Source organism: Oncorhynchus tshawytscha, linkage group LG09 (genome assembly GCF_018296145.1).
Source record: "Oncorhynchus tshawytscha isolate Ot180627B linkage group LG09, Otsh_v2.0, whole genome shotgun sequence".
Classification (NCBI taxonomy): Eukaryota; Metazoa; Chordata; class Actinopteri; order Salmoniformes; family Salmonidae; genus Oncorhynchus; species Oncorhynchus tshawytscha.
The window spans coordinates 44,524,442-44,539,740 of record NC_056437.1 but is presented as its reverse complement, the minus strand read 5'-3'; positions in this window follow the sequence as shown (position 1 = coordinate 44,539,740).

The following is a 15,299-nucleotide window of genomic DNA, read 5'->3' as shown; positions in this document are numbered from 1 at the left end:
GGGTCCCTGGTTCGCGCCCGGGTATGGGCGAGGGGACGGTCTAAAGTTATACTGTTACACTAGGGCTCAGGTCCTCCGAGAGAGAGAAAGAATTAGAGAGAGCATACTTAAATTCACACTGGACACCAGATAGGACAGGAGAAGTAATCCAGATATAACAAACTGACCCTAGCCCCCGACACAAACTACTGCAGCATAAAAACTGGAGGGTGAGACAGGAGGGGTCAGGAGACACTGTGGCCCCATCCGATGATACCCCTGGACAGGGCCAAACAGGGCCCCGGACAGGGCCAAAGGTGCTGCTGCATGGTCATTCTGACGTCTGCATTGGCCGTGCAGCATTTACGATGATATGGGTTCTGCAGAAGTCAGGGTATTCATACTTCTAGCGCTTCGACGAGCAGCACAGAGCCAATGATTTGTATAACTAAACCAAGATAGACCACAGCCTGTTGTTTCAAATGGGTGCAAATGAGTCCTAGTGGGTAGAACAAGCAAGGAGGTGGGAAGAGCCAAACATGAGCTAGTGAGATCCCCCTATAGGCATGTTCTAGCTTCATTTGCATATATTTTTTAGGGAACGCCTACTCTGAAGTGCGCGTGTGCAATAAGTCAGTTCGCCTTTGCAATCCTAAACAATACCTTTTTTTTTTTTTTTTACTTTGGCAAAGGGTAAAGTCTACTAAACTTTGTCCACTCTGTTCGTAACATATTCTAGTTTTGGGAACAGAACTCTATTGAGATCAAATGTTACATCGATGGGAAAATGATCAGTATGTTGGCCAAAATCCGTCTCGTTCCATCTTCTCCCACTGCTGGACACTTGGCTTCCTCTCGCTATTTGGTAGTACGTCCGGGGAAATATGTGTCTCATTGTTCTATCTGTGGCAGAGCTGTTGTGAAGGAAGTGAGTTTGTGTTTAAACAGGACCTCTCGCCCTCACCTACCGTCAACTAATCATGTCAATGCAGAGCTATACAGAGCCCTCCGCGTTGTAACAACATTTGGGAGGCGCATGGTGATGCAGAACGGAGCTCAATTTGGCCTATGCGTGCCTCCGGAGGCTTCGCTATTGTGTCACACCATCCAAACGGTGCCTCCGACCACATTTTTCGGATCACGCATAAATTGGCTCTTAGGCTAGCCCGATGGTGGAGTATCCAAAGTCCTCCAGGGGCTCAGTTTGTTTTCTGTTTGGAAGGAAGTCTGTGTAGACGTATGGCAATGGGTTCACCTCTTGTTCAAGCTGCTCCTAGAGGTGACACACACAATGCACTGAGCTAAGGCATTAACAATGTCCCACACTGCTTCATTGAGCGACAAAGTAATGAAAATGGAAATTAACTGGTAAAAAAATACAATCTCAGCATACACATGATTCTCTGTCACGGTGGTGTCTCTCTTCTCCTTCCTAAAAAAAACAATCCGTTTTTAATTGAACGTTAGGTCCTGCATTTTACATTTTAGACTTTAAATTATGCTCTGTTGGTACCTTTCCTGTTTCTGACAGGGTGCTGCTCTGTTGCAAAGTCCTGTTAAAATCGACAGGAAAATAAAATAATAGAAAGGATGGACTTCTGGCCATAGAAGTACAAAAACAAGGGATTACACTTTACAGGTATAATGCATTGTACAACTTGTCATAAGCATGCATGAACCTGACTAATAAACAGGTATTTGGAGAACGTGGATGCATAGAGACATCACATTATAAGCCTATTTGTAAGAGAGAGTGGCTCATATTACACAACACATGATAAAGCATCTGGATTTATCGGTTAGTGATGTTACTCATTCCGTAGATATATTGACAACTGAATCTGAAGCACAGCAGGCAGGCAAAGTTGGGTAGAAAGACAGGGACAGACAAAAATGGATTCGAAGGATAATGTGATGTACTTACAAATGACTGACAGTGATATATTAAATGGGACCATAGTGTTATTTGTATAAATCGCAACATGTAAAGTGTTGGTCCCATGTTTCATGAGCTGAAATAAAAGATCCCAGAAATGTTCCATATGCACACACAGCAAATTTTTCTCATTTTGTGCGCACATTTTTTTGCATCCCTGTTAGTGAGCATTTATCCTTTGCCAAGATAATCCATCCACCTGACTGGTGTGGCATATCAAGAAGCTGATTAAACAGCATGATCATTACACAGGTGAACCTTGTGCTGGGGAAAATAAAAGGCCACTCTAAAATGTGCAGTCTTGTTGCACAACACCAGTGGGAATTTTAGCATGTACAGTTGAAGTCAGAAGTTTACATACACCTTAGCCATACATTTAAACTCAGTTTCACAATTCCTGACATTTAATCCTCGTAAAAATTCCCTGTTTTATGTCAGTTAGGATCACCACTTTATTTTAGGAATGTGAAATGTCAGAATAATATTAGAGTGATTTATTTCAGCTTGTATTTCTTTCATCACATTCCCAGTGGGTCAGAAGTTTACATACACTCAAGTAGTATTTGGTAGCATTGCCTTTAAATTGTTTAACTTGGGTCAAACGTTTCGGGTAGCCTTCCACAAGCTTCCCACAATAAATTGGGTGAATCTTGGCCGATTCCTCCTGATAGAGCTGGTGTAACTGAGTCAGGTTTGTAGGCCTCCTTGCTCGCACATGCTTTTTCAGTTCTGCCCACATATTTTCTATAGGATTGAGGTCAGGGCTTTGTGTTGGCCACTCCAATACCTACACTTTGTTGTCCTTAAGCCATTTTTCCACAACTTTGGAAGTATGCCTGGGGTCATTGTTCATTTCAAAGACCCATTTGCGACTTCCTGACTGATGTCTTGAGATGTTGCTTCAATATATCCATATAATTCTCCTCCCTCATGAAGCCATCTATTTTGTGAAGTGCACCAGTCCCTCATGCAGCAAAGCACCCACACAACATGATGCTGCCACCCCCGTGCTTCACAGTGGGATGGTGTTCTTTGGCTTGCAAGCCTCCCTCTTTTTCCTCCAAACATAACGATGGTCATTATGGCCAAACAGTTCTATTTTTGTTTCATCAGACCAGAGAATATTTCTCCAAAAAGTACGATCTTTGTCCCCATGTGCAGTTGCAAACCATAGTCTGGCTTTTTCTATGGCAGTTTTGGAGCAGTTCTTCCTTTCTGAGCGGCCTTTCAGGTTATGTCAATATTGAACTTGTTTTACTGTGGATGTAGATACTTTTGTATCGGTTTCCTCCAGCATCTTCAAAGGTCTTTTGCTGTTGTTCTGGGATTGATTTGCACTTTTCGCACCAAATTACGTTCATCTCTAGGAGACAAGACACATCTCCTTCCTGAGCAGAATGATGGCTGCGTGGTCCCATGGTGTTTATACTTGCGTACTATTGTTTGTACAGATGAACGTGGTACCTTCAGGCGTTTGGAAATTGCTCCCAAGGATGAACCAGACTTGTGGAAGTCTACAATTTTCTTCTGAGGTATTGGCTGATTTCTTTTGATTTTCCCATGATGTCAAGCAAAGAGGCACTGAGTTTGAAGGTAGGCATTGAAATACATCCACAGTTACACTTCCAATTGACTCAAATTATGTCAATTAGTGTAACAGTATATCAACCTGGGCTCGAACCAGGGACCCTCTGCACACATCAACAGCCACCCACGAAGCATCGTTACCCATCGCTCCACAAAAGCCGCAGCCCTTGCAGGGCAAGGGGAACAACTACTTCAAGGCCTCAGAGTGAGTGACGTCACCGATTGAAACGCTATTAGCGTGCACAACCGCTAACTAGCTAGCCATTTCACATCGGTTACATTAGACTAACAGAAGCTTCTAAAGCCATGACATCATTTTCTGGAATTTTCCAAGCTGTTCAAAAACACAGTCTTAGTGTATGTAAACGTCTGACCCACTGCAATTGTGATACAGTGAATTATAAGTGAAATAATCTGTCTGTAAACAAATGTTGGAAAAATGACTTGTGTCACGCGCAAAGTAGATGTCCTAACTGACTTGCCAAAACGATAGTTTGTTAACAAGAAATTTGTGGAGTGGTTGAAAAACGAGTTTTAATGACTCCAACCTAAGTGTATGTAAACTTCAGATTTCAGCTGTAAATCTTGGTGGGGCAAACCCCCCAAAAATGTTTTATATGCATGCCAGCATGCAATACATGAATTGCTTTATAAAGGTGACAAACAGTGCCCACAAACTATTAGAGCCTACATAAGGCTGTCCTAACAGCACCTTAACACTGCTACGCCTGGCTATCAACGGAGCCTTGTCTGGCAGCGAAACAGTTCATTCAGCCTCATTTACTGCCTTTAAAAAACACATAGCTGATATGGCTGACATGCTCAAACAAAGGTGGTTTCTACTGACAATTGAGATATTCAAACTATGGCATAAGGGGATGACGAGCGGATAAGAGGCAATCTGTCATTTCGATTAAGATGTTAATGAGCGAGCTAGGACGGACGTGGTCAATAACTATTTGTTTAGCACTTTTTGAAATAAATGTACAGCGACAGAATTGAGAACATGGGCCGTTCTTACAGTATTCTCCCTGTACACCAAGTCAGAGCCGTAGGATAAATAAAGGGGGTGTATTATGCAGATAATGGTAGCTTTTACAATATTCAATGATTGCATTTCTCGAAAACAGTCTACATGTGCACCACCAAGTCCGAACAGTTTGCAAAATTAAGAGGTGGAAAAGGGACCAAATTATTAGGATGAGGTTTACTACACAACATACACTTAGCATTACTTTCTTAGCTACAGTATACATATCTCCCTGGCATATTACATAATTTATGCAGCAGCATGCAATATATTTTTGGACTCATCTTGTTGTACTGTGCTCACTTGAACAGGAAGGTGGCGCAGGGCAGTCCTTCGTAGGGAAATTTTATCAATTTTGTCATCAGAGTCTGGCATTATCTGGATGTATGGTGCTTTCAAGACAACTGGGAACGCGGAAAACAAGGTCGAATCATTATGACATCAGATATTTTCAGGTTGGAGCTCTAGAAAGAAGCCCGAGTTCCCGAATTCCAATTCTGAGTTCCCAGTTGTCTTGAACTCACTGAAGTCTGAGACTTCCCAGTTCAGAGTTTCCAGTTATTTTGAGCACGGCAGAAGTTATGCTGGATTGACAGCATGGCCAATGTAGAATGTTTATCCTTTTAAGCTTAGAAAAGATACCCTTAAACCCAGACTTGGAACCATGAATACACTCCACTGAATAGCAGGCTAGTGATTGCTTTGCAATGCTTTCAGTTAGCCACTAATTCCTTCCAAAGCACTTGTTTAATTTGCAATTTCCAACTGGTTGTGTAATGTTCTTGTCCAATCGCCTATGAGCACAGATAAGTTTTATATATCTATAATTTCTCTTCATTATTTCTCTTCATATGACAAGGATTAAAAGCTGATGACTGCTAGCTTGCTAGCTAAGATTTTGAAAGTATGATGTTGACATGTCCTATCAAAGCTACTGTAGATATAACGTGATTTGATGTTATTTTATCTGTGGCCAATGACCTTAAGCCATCCTGGATGGGCTCCTCTAATGTAACTCTACACCTAAGGGGCTTGAATTTTTGAGTTCTGTCCCCATGAGTGAAAGAACAATGAGCCAATCGCGGCGCAACTAGAGAACATTACCCAATCACGACACAACTAGAGAACATTATCCAATCACGGCGCAACTGGAGAACATTACCAACCCCTATGCTCCATATTTTCCGCTGGCTGCCCCACCACCATAGAAAGCACTGAGCTAGGCTGAAACACCTGCATTTTGGGGCTGCCTTACTCAAGAAAGCAAAAAAGAGACTAAAGTTTGTATGTGGCTTTATTAACTAAATTATTTTATTTTTTACATTGTTTGCAAACTGATATGTGACACGTCTTAATGTCAAAATAACATGCAAAAAGATAACCCCCACCCCCCGCCCCACCTGCTCTGAATGACAGGTCGCCACTGCACAGCACAATGCCACAGATGTCTCAAGTTTTGAGGGAGGGTGCAATTGGCTTGCTGACTGCAGGAATGTCCACCAGAGCTGTTGCCAGATAATTGAAGGTTCATTTCTCTACCATAAGCCGCCTACAACGTCGTTTAAGAGAATTTGGGAGAGAATCCAACCGGCCTCACAACTGCAGACCTCATTTAACCACCCCAGCCCAGGACCTCCAAATCTGGCTTCTTCACCTCCGGGATTGTCTAAGACCAGCCACCTGGGCATCTGATGAAACTGAGGAGTACTTTGAAGAATTTCAAATGTAAAATATATTTAGATTTTTAAAAAAAATTTTGGTTACTACATTATTCCATATGTGTTATTTCATAGTTTTGACTTCTCTATTATTCTACAATGTAGAAAATATTACAAATAAAGAAAAACCCTTGAATAGGAAGTTGTGTCCAAGTACTGTAGTTTAACCCTCAACTCATATCCTAGACCTAGGCCTAGATTAAATCAGTTCAGTGTTAACCCGTGATAACCAGTACCTGCATAGCAGATTGTTTTTCATTAGGTTATATGTCGGAGGTGTAACTGCATTGGAGCTGTCAAATCAGTGAGCGGCTGCTTGTGTGGTCATTGTCACAAAGCCACATATGCCCCACTCGCGCCAGAAGTTCTGAACGAGAAAGTGTAGGCTATATAGAAATAATAACCCTCAAATTGAAAATGAGGATTTCTATCAGTCTAATCGAGGTGTAGATTACATTACACATTCCAGGGTTCCCTGCATGTGATTAATCCTTTTAAATGTTAAGTCCCCTATGTAGGTGACTTTGATCAGTTCTGGTCCGGTTCCGATCTTCATTTTTGTTTACAGAGCGCTCTGTGAATGGCGCCACATCAATTGCTGTGCACTCCATGACAGATGTGGTTGTCCTGCTTTGCATTCAACTCTCTGCTCTCATCTGAGATGCAGTTTGTAATATCTGACACCCCATTTGCATAGAGAGCAAAACGTCACATTTTCTGGCCTATCCAGACAAAGGATCGATTTCCCCTGGCTGTAACCAATGGTGCTGTAACCTAAAAATTTGTGTCAATGGGAGACAACCAGTTAAGTAAACCATAACTGAACATGATTTTTTTCAAAGGTAAACGGCCTGAGTTAACTATCTTCATTTATCCACCATCTTTGACCGAACGTAGCAGACATTTTTCTTTCTGGTCCTGACGAGATAAAGACTGTTGGTGAAGGTTCTCTTCTGCACTGTTGAACCAATCCAGTAAATGCGGAGTGTCGCCTTGTTAAAGGCACTGTTTTCCCAAAGTTCTGTTAACGCCAGCGAGGGCAGGTGTTCGGCAGGTGGGAGCGAAGGACACTGTGTGCTAGCTTAGCCAGCTAGTCCTAAGGAGGACTCCTGTACACAGCAGGCAGGGGCAAAACAACGAGCTAGCAAACAGTGTCACTAACTATCAAACTAGTTAGCACATGGTGTCACCCAAGCCTCCTACCTGCTATGCTGGTGGAGACGTCCGGTAGACAGTGTCCTTCGCACCCGCCTTACGGGCACAGTTTTCTCCAGTACACAGGTGGGGGCGAGTTAGCTAGCACATGCTTGCTGTGCTAGCGTGAGGCGAGGGCGACAGGTAGACCAGTGTCCTTCGCTCCCATCTGTCGGGCACTGTTTTCCTGCAGTTCTGTAAATGACGGTGAGGGCAGGCAAGAGCGAAGGACATTCAGATAATATTTTATTTCCCTTTTGACCCACGTTCAAAAGTGTCACACAAGCATGAAGATGTCGTGATCGGGGGTCTTTATGAAGGAACCAATGGGATGCTTGTAGAGGAATGCCCAGATGCAGAAACGCCCTGAATTGCGTGCTGCAGTTGCCCACTATTGTTGTCGCCTGCCTTCCTGCCTTTGGGACAATGACTCCCATTGTTAGGGCGGAGACATGAGCATCTCGTCAACAAAGATCCTGAAGTGGGTGGATCTGCTTAGCTCTTAACACCAGCCCAGAGAAGCTCCTAAAGACACACTTCTGTGGCATTATGTTACTGCAGAGAGTGAAAAGGTAAGTGTCCCAGTCATGTCCTCTACCACCTGCACTTACACAGCAGAAGGCATCCTTGAATTGTTGAGGCTATCTGAGGATTTTTCTGCCACTGCCTTCTTTCAATGGGAGCTGGAGGCCTCAGAGCAGAGGGAGGCAGTGAGGTTTGAGCGAACTGAGGAAAGAGAAATCCTCAGAGCAGCATTCTTCTGGCCGTCTGTACAGGTTCTGCCACCAACTGCTGTAACAAGGCCCCAACAGCCCTCACACACATACCGGCTTACCTTGAGTGGCAGGAAAAGATCTACTGCCTAGCCAAAGTGTTTTCCCTGTACCTGGCACAGGGCATTGGCAGAAGCCTCAACAGTCTGCCTTTTATGAGACTGGAAAGTAAAGATGGATGGTGGAGAATGGGAATGACTCTACAGACACACATACCCGGAAGAAAATAGGGTCTGAAATCTATTTCCATGATGGAAGTGGCTTGGACTGTATATATACAGTGCCTTGCGAAAGTATTCGGCCCCCTTGAACTTTGCGACCTTTTGCCACATTTCAGGCTTCAAACATAAAGATATAAAACTGTATTTTTTTGTGAAGAATCAACAACAAGTGGGACACAATCATGAAGTGGAACGACATTTATTGGATATTTCAAACTTTTTTAACAAATCAAAAACTGAAAAATTGGGTGTGCAAAATTATTCAGCCCCTTTACTTTCAGTGCAGCAAACTCTCTCCAGAAGTTCAGTGAGGATCTCTGAATGATCCAATGTTGACCTAAATGACTAATGATGATAAATACAATCCACCTGTGTGTAATCAAGTCTCCGTATAAATGCACCTGCACTGTGATAGTCTCAGAGGTCCGTTAAAAGCGCAGAGAGCATCATGAAGAACAAGGAACACACCAGGCAGGTCCGAGATACTGTTGTGAAGAAGTTTAAAGCCGGATTTGGATACAAAAAGATTTCCCAAGCTTTAAACATCCCAAGGAGCACTGTGCAAGCGATAATATTGAAATGGAAGGAGTATCAGACCACTGTAAATCTACCAAGACCTGGCCGTCCCTCTAAACTTTCAGCTCATACAAGGAGAAGACTGATCAGAGATGCAGCCAAGAGGCCCATGATCACTCTGGATGAACTGCAGAGATCTACAGCTGAGGTGGGAGACTCTGTCCATAGGACAACAATCAGTCGTATATTGCACAAATCTGGCCTTTATGGAAGAGTGGCAAGAAGAAAGCCATTTCTTAAAGATATCCATAAAAAGTGTTGTTTAAAGTTTGCCACAAGCCACCTGGGGGACACACCAAACATGTGGAAGAAGGTGCTCTGGTCAGATGAAACCAAAATTGAACTTTTTGACAACAATGCAAAACGTTATGTTTGGCGTAAAAGCAACACAGCTCATCACCCTGAACACACCATCCCCACTGTCAAACATGGTGGTGGCAGCATCATGGTTTGGGCCTGCTTTTCTTCAGCAGGGACAGGGAAGATGGTTAAAATTGATGGGAAGATGGATGGAGCCAAATACAGGACCATTCTGGAAGAAAACCTGATGGAGTCTGCAAAAGACCTGAGACTGGGACGGAGATTTGTCTTCCAACAAGACAATGATCCAAAACATAAAGCAAAATCTACAATGGAATGGTTAAAAAATAAACATATCCAGGTGTTAGAATGGCCAAGTCAAAGTCCAGACCTGAATCCAATCGAATCTGTGGAAAGAACTGAAAACTGCTGTTCACAAATGCTCTCCATCCAACCTCACTGAGCTCGAGCTGTTTTGCAAGGAGGAATGGGTAAAAATGTCAGTCTCTCGATGTGCAAAACTGATAGACATACCCCAAGCGACTTACAGCTGTAATCGCAGCAAAAGGTGGCGCTACAAAGTATTAACTTAAGGGGGCTGAATAATTTTGCACGCCCAATTTTTCAGTTTTTGATTTGTTAAAAAAGTTTGAAATATCCAATAAATGTCGTTCCACTTCATGATTGTGTCCCACTTGTTGTTGATTCTTCACAAAAAATACAGTTTTATATCTTTATGTTTGAAGCCTGAAATGTGGCAAAAGGTCGCAAAGTTCAAGGGGGCCGAATACTTTCGCAAGGCACTGTATATAACAAAGTATTGAGAAACTTTTGTTATTGACCAAATACTTATTTTCCACCATAATTTGCAAATAAATTCATTCAAAATACTACAATGTGATTTTCTGGATTTTTTTCTCATTTTGTCTGTCATAGCTGAAATGTACCTATGATGAAAATTACAGGCCTCTCTCATCTTTTTAAGTGGGAGAACTTGCACAATTAGTGGCTGACTAAATACTTTTTTGCCCCACTGTATACCCCGCTGTTGAGTGGAACAAACTACCACAGAAACTCAAAGCCATACCAACCATAACCACTTCTTAAAATAATGTCAAAAGCTGGTTAATGTGTGAACAGTACAACATTTTTGTCTGTATCTCTGTAATGTGTCTGTATCTATGTAGTTATATATATCAGTGCATTCTTAGAAAAAAGGGTTACAAAAGGGTTCTGTGGCTGTCCCCATAAGAGAACCCTTTTTGGTTCCATGTAGAACCCTCTGTGGAAAGGGGGTTCTACCTAGAACCAAAATGGGTTATTTGAAGGGTCCTCCTATGGGGACAGCCAAATAACTTCTTTCTTTTATAAGAGTGTGCCTTCAGAAAGTATTCATACCCCTTGACTTATTCCACATTTTGTTGTGTTACAGTTTGAATTCAAAATTGATTAAATAGTTTTCTCAACCATCTATACACAATACCTCACAATGAGAGTGAAAACATGTTTTTAGACATTTGAGCAGCTTCAACAATAAACTTCCTTGACCACGCCAATGACATGGATGTCGATTAAGGCAGCCTGATTCAGAGGGGTTGGGTTAAATGCGGAAGACACATTTCAGTTGAATGCATTCAGTTGTACAACTGACTAGGTGTCCCCCTTTCACTTTCCTTTAGAAATAAAAATCTAATATTACAGGCAGAGGCATATCAACATAAATTGATCATGTCCTTTCAGATATGTGAGGGTAGCCAACTATTTGGCATGTAGTCAGCTAGCTAGCTAAGCAGACATGTCATTTAGCTGCTTAATCAGAGATTAGGCTTTTGGAAAGACATTCACAAGTTCTCATTCTAGTAAAGTTGTCAACACCAATATAGATGGCAAGCAAATCAAAAAATATTTGGATATAGCCATCTAGTTTATTCCCTGGAAGTTAGTTTGTTAATTGGCCATATTGACGTATTATTAGCTAGCCAATTTGAGAGAGGGAGCAATAACTCTATAAGGAAGACATCCCGTACAGAGCACCTGGATGTCCCGTTGAAAGACAGAGGCGTCTCTGGGTGAGAGTGATGCGTATCGCTCAGCTTTGACTGCTAGGGGAGCCATCGAAGAGAGCGAAAACCAAGCCATGAGGTCGAAGGGATTGTCCGTAGAGCTCCGAGACAGGATTGTGTCCAGGCACAGATCTGGGAAAGGGTACCAAAACATTTCTGCAGGATTGAAGTTCCCCAAGAACACGAATGGCCTCCATCATTCTTAAAAGGAAGAAGTTTGGAACCACCAAGACTCTTCCTAGAGCTGGCCACCTGGCCAAACTGAGCAATAGGGGGAGAAGGATCTTTGTCAGGGAGGTGACCAAGATCTCGATGGTCACTCTGACAGAGCTCCAGAGTTGCTCTGCGGAGATGGGAGAACCTTCCAGAAGGACAAGCATCGCTGCAGCACTCCACCAAATCAAAATCAAATCAAATGTATTTATATAGCCCTTCGTACATCAGCTGATATCTCAAAGTGCTGTACAGAAACCCAGCCTAAAACCCCAAACAGCAAGCAATGCAGGTGTAGAAGCACGGTGGCTAGGAAAAACTCCCTAGAAAGGCCAAAACCTAGGAAGAAACCTAGAAAGGAACCAGGCTATGTGGGGTGGCCAGTCCTCTTCTGGCTGTGCCGGGTGGAGATTATAACAGAACATGGCCAAGATGTTCAAATGTTCATAAATTACCAGAATGGTCGTATAATAATAAGGCAGAACAGTTGAAACTGGAGCAGCAGCACGGTCAGGTGGACTGGGGACAGCAAGGAGTCATCATGTCAGGTAGTCCTGGGGCATGGTCCTAGGGCTCAGGTCCTCCGAGAGAGAGAAAGAAAAAGAGAATTAGAGAGAGCATATGTGGGGTGGCCAGTCCTCTTCTGGCTGTGCCGGGTGGAGATTATAACAGAACATGGCCAAGATGTTCAAATGTTCATAAATGACCAGCATGGTCGAATAATAATAATAAGGCAGAACAGTTGAAACTGGAGCAGCAGCACGGCCAGCTGGACTGGGGACAGCAAGGAGTCATCATGTCAGGTAGTCCTGGGGCATGGTCCTAGGGCTCAGGTCCTCTGAGAGAGAAAGAGAGAATTAGAGAACGCACACTTAGATTCACACAGGACACCGAATAGGACAGGAGAGGTACTCCAGATATAACAAACTGACCCTAGCCCCCCGACACATAAACTACTGCAGCATAAATACTGGAGGCTGAGACAGGAGGGGTCAGGAGACACTGTCAGGCCTTTATGGTAGAGTGGCCAGACAGAAGCCCCTTCTCAGTAAAAGGCACATGACAGCCAGCTTGGAGTTTGCCAAAAGGCACCTAAAGGACTCTCAGACCATGAGAAACAAGATTCTCTGGTTTAATGAAACCAAGATTGAACTCTTTGGCCTGAATGCCAAGCGTCACGCCAGGAGGAAACCTGGCACCATCTCTATGGTGAAGCATGGGTGACAGCATCATGTTGTGGTTTTTCAGCGGCGGGAACTGGGAGACTAGTCAGAATTGAGGGAAAGATTAACGGAGCAAAGTACAGAGAGATCTTTGATGAAAACATGCTCCAGAGAACTCAGGACCTCAGACTGGGGCGAAGGTTCACCTTCCAACAGGACAACAGTCCTAAGCACACAGACAAGACAATGCAGGAGTGGCTTCGGGACAATCTCTGAATGCCCTTGAGAGGCCCAACCAGAGCCCATACTTGAACACGATCAAACATTTCTGGAGAGACCTGAAAACAGCTGTGCAGCAATGCTCCCCTTCCAACCTGTCAGAGCTTGAGAGGATCTGCAGAGAAAAATGGGAGAAACTCCTTGAAATAGCCTTGATTTGAAAAGAGAGATCAGGGTCAAGAGTAACGCCGAGGACCTTCACAGTTTTATTTTAGATGAGAGTGCAACCATCAATATTAATTGTCATATCTAACAGAAGATCTCTATGCTTCTTGGGACCTAGAACTAGCATCTCTGTTTTGTCTGAGTTTAAAAGTAAAACACTTGCCTACACCCACTTCCTTGTCTGAAACACAGGGTAGGCAATTTTGGGGCTTCACCATGTTCCATCAAAATGTACAGCTGTGTATCGTCCGCATAGCAGTGAAAGTTAACATTATGCTTCCGAATGACATTACCAAGAGGTCAAATATATAGTGAAAACAATAGTGGTCCGAAAACAGAACCTTGAGGAACACAGAAACGTACAATTGATTTGTCAGAGTGCAAACCATCCAGAGACAAACTGATATCTTTCCGACAGATAAGATCTAAATCAGGCCAGAACTTGTCCATGTAGACCAATTAGGGTTTCAATCTCTCCAAAAGAATGTGGTGATCGACAGTGTCAAAAGCAGCACTAAGGTCTAGGAGCACGAGGACAGATGTAGAGCCTTGGTCTGACACCATTAAAAGGTCATTTACCACCTTCACGAGTGCAGTCTCAGTGCTATGATGGGGTCAAAAACCAAACGGAAGAGTTTCATATACATTGTATTTTGGAAGGCGGCGACAACAGCCTTTTCTACATTTTTTGAGAGGAATTGGAGATTCGATATTGGCCAATATTTTTGTATTTTTCAAGAGAGGCTTTATTCCTGCCACTTTTAGTGAGTTTGGTACACATCCGGTGGATTGTGAGCCGTTTATTATGTTCAACATAGGAGGGCCAAGCACAGGAAGCAGCTCTTTCAGTAGTTTAGTTGGAATATGGTCCAGTATGCAGCTTGAAGGTTTATAGGCCATGATTATTTTCATGAATGTGTCAAGAGATATAGGTTGATCGGAAAATTGGATAATCGAGCAGCAGTGAGGGCTCTTTGGTATTGCACAGTACTGTCTTTTCAAGCTAGTCAGAAGACTTCCATTTTGGTATGGCACCATTTCCATTCCAATTATCTGGAAGCTTGCTTCAAGGCTTGGGTATTATCGGTGTACCAGGGAGCTAGTTTCTTATGACAAATGTTTTCTTTTTTTAGCGGTGCGACTGCATCTAGGGAATTACGCAAGGTTACATTTAGTTCCTCAGGTGGTTAACCAATTTTTGTACTCTAACATCCTTGGGTAGGTGGAGGGAGTCTGGAAGAGCATTTAGGAATCTTTGGTTTGTACGAGAATTTATAGCACGACTTTTGATGATTCTTGGTTGGGGTCGAAGCAGATTGTTTGCGATTGCAAACGTAATAAAGTCACAACTGGCCTCATGGTGAAAATTCTTTCTGGTTTCCTTCCTCTCCGGCAACTGAGTTAGGAAGGCCACCTGTGTCTTTGTAGTGACTGGGTGTATTTACAGTATATACACCCTCAAAAGTGTAATTAATAACTTCACCATGCTCAAAGAGATATTCAAGGTCTGCTTTTTTATTACAATTTTTTTTTAACCAATAGGTGCCCTTCTTTTCAAGGTATTAGAAAACCTCCCTGGACTTTGTTGTTGAAACTTTTTAAATATACTGCTTGACTGAGGGACCTTACAGGTAATTGTATGTGTGTGGTACAGAGATAGGTAGTCATTTAAAAATAGTGTTCAACACTATTATTGTACACAGAGTGAATCCATGCAATTTATGGGACTTGTTAAGTCCATTTTTACTCCTGAACATATTTAGGCTTGTCTATGCATTTTTTATTAATTTGTAAAAATTGTGAAAATAATAATTACACTGACAGTATCGGTGAAGACTTACAGAAAACGTTTGACCTCTGTCATTGCCAACAAAGGGTATATAACAAAGTATTGAGATTAAGTATTTGGTCAATAACAAGTTTTTTTCCACCATAATTTGCAAATAAATTCATTAAAAATCCTACAATATGATTTTCAGGATTTTTTTCCCCCCTCATTTTGTCTGTCATAGTTGAAGTGTACCTATGATGAAAATTACAGGCCTCTCATCTTTTTAAGTGGGAGAACTTGCACAATTGGTGGCTGACTAAATACTTTTTTT